Below are 5524 nucleotides of genomic sequence, written 5' to 3'. Positions count from 1 at the left end.
CAAGGAAATGTAAGCAAGGAGGGGGCTTTGGATTCAAATTTAAGAGCAACAAGTGAGGAGGAGTGAAGCACTGAAGTCTTTCATGCACCAGCATGGAGAAACAAGCAGAAGGACCCTTGCACAGGTGCCACATTTATCCTCCAAATCAGAGCCCGTTAGGATTAACTGTTTGGTGGACAGTGACATTGAACAGATCCTAAAGTTTGAACGTGTATCCAGGCCTGGCTTGTGCCTTGGCTGTACTTCCTAAGGGTAGAGCCAAGCTGGCTCCACACTGAGGTTGGCACACCCACACTGCCCTGGGCCAGGAGAAGGCAGAACTGAGGACTCCAGGCTTCTGGTTTCTCTTGTGAGCACTGACATACTCTAGGCTGAGCCAGGAAAGGAGCCAAAAGAGATGGAGTAGGCATGAACCAGAGGCAGAGAATCAGAGTGGAAACATCTGTAACAGGAGCAAATGCACTGTGGGGATAGCTGAGTCATAGCTCTGTTAGCTCTTTAAAGGGCAACTGTCCCCATCAATAACATCCACAGTATCAAACAAATAGCTACAAGGTCAGACATAGCTCTCTGTGCTCCTGCACCTATTACTACTAATCACTGGGTCTGTGTTCATTGAAAATTCCCTCACAGACTTAACTTGTGGTTTTATTAAGGAAACAGGTTGGCCACTGGGCACTGCAAGGATATCACACAGTCAAAGTTCAAGTTTTAGTAAATAGCAGTCCCACTACAGGTTAACAGAAAGATACAATTAATTCCTCAGTTTGTTCAGGCAGCTTCTCAGTCAACTAGTTCAAGTCCAAGTTCAGGCCAGCAACACAAATGCAAATCTCTGGTTTCCTCAGTCATTCTTTCATAGCAGTAGTAACAAGTCAGTTCTTCTTTCAATTGTCCAGCAAGCAAAACCTTTAACTCTGACCCTATATGCTGGGCTCTGCCCCACCACAGTCTCTCCACAGTCTGACCAGTTTTCCTTCCTTTGTTGGCCCCACAGCTGTTGATGATGTAGAAGACACTGAACAAAATGAACTTTCTGTCTGCAGCTGAGGCAGCTAAAGATCATAAACCCAGAGTGGGGTAAGGCAATAGCTAGAAAAGACATTTTCAAAAATTCTAACATTAAGAAAATCACAGAGAGAAGCAAGAACAATGAAAAGTGATGAGAGAACTCTCTGGGCAGCACAGCCACTAGCTGAAAGGTTGGTACCACAGTGCCTCAGGAGACAGGGTTGGCAAGATGCTTCCAATGGTCACAACTTTGAAAACCCGATGAAACATTTTTAATGGGCACTCATGGGGTCACCATAAGTTAAAATTGAACCAAAGACTACCTACCAACAGCAACAACAATGTATTTTACTAAGCCAAATAATTCAGAAAATGGATAGAGTAGGAGGTGAAACAGAGAGTCACCAGAGCAAAGAAGAAAGACAAAGAAAGTTGCCCACATGAAAAGACTTCAAAAGAAACTGGCTGACTGGGAGAAGAGACAGCCAAGGATATTGCTTGCAGACCTCTCTCATGGAAGTCTCATGTCAGAAGTTTGCCACAAATCTGAGGTGTGAAGCCAAGACCCAGAGAGCATATGGCAGTTGGCCAAGGTCATACAGCCAGTAAATGATGGATCCAGAACTCAAACAGAGATTTGACTGATTTCAAAGCCTTCTGCTGTTTTTCGCAGAAGAAACCAAGAGATTATACAGAGAGGGAAAGAGCAGAAACAACAGATGGACAGAAGAAAAGACAGAACACCACTTTACATTGACCTTTGTATCATTTTTTAAGAGAAAAAGGGAAGAGGTCTTAACCCATACTTACCAGACTAAGTCTCAGGAATAGGAGATAACATCACAGGCAGTGCCAGGTCACAGGAAATTCAATTACCTGCAGCTCATTGAACATTTATGACACCTGTTCTTGCCAGGCCCCATATTGGGTGCTGGTGTCATGGAGACGAACCAAACATGGTCCCACTGTTGCCCAGAGGGGAAGGTAGGCACATAAATAACTAAGAGACAGTGTCCTAAAACCCATGAAACCAATCCTGATAGTACCAAGAAAGCACAAAAGCAGCAGGGGTTGATTCCACGTAGTAGGTTAAGAAGTAACAAGCAAGTTAGCAAGGCTCTTCAGGCAAAAGGAGCAGCCTGAATAAAGACACAAGGCAAGCAAGTAATGGGTAAGGTGGGCATCAGGTATGGTTGGATCATGATCTCATGGCAAGAAATAAAGTTAGAAAGATAGGATGGGAGTCAGTGTGAAAACTCTTAAATGCAAGATTAAGACAATTGTACTTGAGTTCTGGAACAGTGGTTCTCAAATTGTGTCTCTGAGAGAACCCATGTGTACTTTATGCAGTTGTAAACACAAAAATACTGCTATTGAATTGGGACCAATTCATAGCTGACCTTCCTGCAAGTTTTTAGAGGCTGTAAATCACAAAGGAGATTGCCCATCTTTGTCCTGAGAAGCTGCTGGTAGATTCAAACTGCCAGAGAGGCGCTACCTTTGGTTTGTTGTTATTGAGAATCGTCGAGTCAGAACAACCCATAGCTGACCCTTCAGTGGGTTTTCAGAGGCAGTAAGTAACACAAGAGGGAAATGCCCGTCCTTCTCCCACAGAGCAGCTGGTGGATTCAAACAATGTGCCTTTGGGATTGCAGCTCAGTTTAGCAATACAATCCCCTACTGACTACACCACCAGAGCTCCCTGAAGTTGTAAGGTTCTGCCATTAATTTAAAACTATAGTCATATTTTCTTCATTTGAAAGAAGGTGAATAAAATGACAATAGACTGTTCTCAGTTCTGAAGTGTTTTTCCTCAACATCTTTTTCTGAAGCCCTCAGAGTATGCCAATTGTATAAAATAATAACAGGATTAGCATGGAATCATAATGTGAGGTGTTTCTCCTTTTGTTTTTCCTTTTTTTATAATCTTAACTTTAATTTGGCAACAATCCAATGTATTTTACAAAACCCTGTGATTTCCTACTTCTACCTAAAATATTCAGAGTCATGGAAGAATTTTATGCAAAGGAAAGATAAAATCTGACCTTCTTGTGAGGGGAAAAAAGAAAATCATGCGGGAGACCTAGGAAAGAGAGTTGGGGAAAAGGATCCCGGTTAGGCTGTTGACAAACTAAAGCAAGAGTTGGTCTGGATTATAGGGTGAAGAAACAGGGAAAGAAGGGAAGAGCAAATTCTGGAGCCAAAAAGGGAGATCTGTTCAATGATCCTCTAAGTTTCTTCTCTGGACAACTTAAGGAATTCTGGAAGAATCAAACTGGTAAGGTGAGCATTTCAATGACCCAGTGTCATGTAGAGGAATATCCAGCAGAAGACTACTTTTGTACCTCCTGGCTTAATTTAGCCTGTTTGTCACCGTGAAAGTAGGAGGGGAAGCATGATGGGGGAGCGGGTAACTGTTTGATTATCTGTCATAAGACATTAATTTTCTCTAATAAGAAGTATTGACATTTATTGAACACTTGCTATGAACCAAATTGTAGTCTGAGTGCTTTGCAAATAATATTTCCCATTTAATTTACACCGTCACATCTATAACGTTTAGCAAATGCTTCCCTGGTATTGTGTCAACTTCTACAGCTTTTCAAGTGGTTCACTTGATCCTCACAGCAACATTGAGCTAGGTACTTTTATCCCCTCTTCTCTCATTTTAAGGATAACGAAATGGAGACACAGAGAAGCCAAGTGACTTGTCTAAGATCAAATGGCCAGAAAGTGACAAAGCCAAGACTGGAAGCCAGGTTTCCCCTGGTTAGCTTCTCAACTTTAATTAACAGTACTTTGCTTCCCTCTCTTAGACGTTCTCCCCTCTCTAGCAAGGTTCAGGTCACTAAAGGTCAGAGAAAGGAACCCTTTCTTAATCCTTCAAGCCCTGGCTCAGTGTTTCTCAAATCCTATCTGCCTCCTGAGCCGGATATTCTTGAGTACCTTGTAAAAAATGTAAATTCCTGGTTATCTTCCCCAGAAGCTATAGTTACATCCCATAACACATGCAGTCCCCATGAGTTGTAATGTATTATATGGTGGGCTTAGGGTTTTTTAGGTAAAATGGAGTTTCTAGTTATTCTTATGTACACTAGGATTGGAAGGCAGAGACCCTGTATAGTGCAAACAATTAAACACTCAGCTACTAAGCAAAAGGCTGGCAGTTTTAACCCACCCAGAGGCACTTCAGAAGAAAAGCCTGGCAATACATTTCCAAAATTACAGCTGTTAAAATCCTGTGGAGCTCCCAAAGGTTCACAGTTCAAATCCACCAGATGCTCTGCTGGAGAAGGAGGGACAATCTCCTCCTGTGCCAGTGGGATCCGATTCGACAGCACATAGAAAGTAATTTTAAAAAAGAAATCCTCTGGAGCACAAATCTACTCCGAGCTGCAGTTCTGCTCTGAAACACATGGGGTTGTCATGAGTCAGAATTGAGTTCATGACAAGTGACTTGTTCTGGTGGTGGTGGTGTGTATTTGAAGACTGGCAGTCACAGGGCTCACCCCAACAGCACCTCCTCCCTTCCAGGAGCACTTCTTCTTCACACTCCAGCAGGGCATCCTGTCTTGATGTTCAACTAGCGATTTCAGTGATTTCTTTATCTATGTCTTCCTTCCCTTAAAAATAAGATCTAGCACTTTTACTGTGTTGCACCTTTTGACAAATCAGTTCCATCCCTTCTTAATTCTTTTCTAACGACTCCTTATGATTCCTCCCCTTATTCTAAGCATCTTCACCTCCACAATATTATTATTCTATTATTTTATCAAATTCTCACAACAGCTTTGAAAAAGACAATTAGAATACTGATTGTATGTTTTTGCACAAAGGAGAAAATAGACTCCCAGTTTTAGTCACTTATCCAAGGTAACCCAATTAGGAAAGCAGGGCTAGGCTTTAAATCCAAATCTTCTAACCTCAAGCACAGAACACTGCCTCCATAATAGTGTGAAGAATTAGGCTTCACTTATTGAGCACTCCAGGCTCAAACAAAAACCCAAACTCACTGCCATCACAGCGACCTGTTAGAACAGAGTAGAACCGTCAGACTCTAGACTACTTAACAACACTGAGCTTTATCGGTTTCTGATACTGCAAGTCTTAGCAGGGCAGGCTGCTTCACTTTTTGCCTGTGGAGTGACTAAGGGGTTCGAACCCACTGCGCCACAGGGCTCTCATTCAAGGTTAAATGAGAAAAGGCAGGGAGAAGGGGAAGCTAGGGTAAGGCGCAATGACTCTCTTAAATGAAACCCCTAAATGCAGTCGTGGTTGTAGGCACGGCGTTAGGCCAAATCCAGACTCTTTTGGGGAGAACAGCTTTGGCGCGCTTAGAATCTCGTGTCCCTCATTTTTCATTCCAGTTTCTCCAGATTGTCTTGCCAGGCGCCACCGTGTGGGCTACAGAGGAAGGTACTCAAACTCAACTCGGCGTAGAGTGGGAACCGATTCACAGGAGGATCCTTCAGTGGGTTTTCAGAGGCTGTAAATCGCACCAAACAGCCCTTTA

The sequence above is a fragment of the Elephantulus edwardii genome, unplaced genomic scaffold (genome assembly GCF_000299155.1).
Source record: "Elephantulus edwardii isolate Elephantulus edwardi_28Jun2011 unplaced genomic scaffold, EleEdw1.0 scaffold00152, whole genome shotgun sequence".
Taxonomy (NCBI): domain Eukaryota; kingdom Metazoa; phylum Chordata; class Mammalia; order Macroscelidea; family Macroscelididae; genus Elephantulus; species Elephantulus edwardii.
This window is presented reverse-complemented; position numbering follows the sequence as displayed.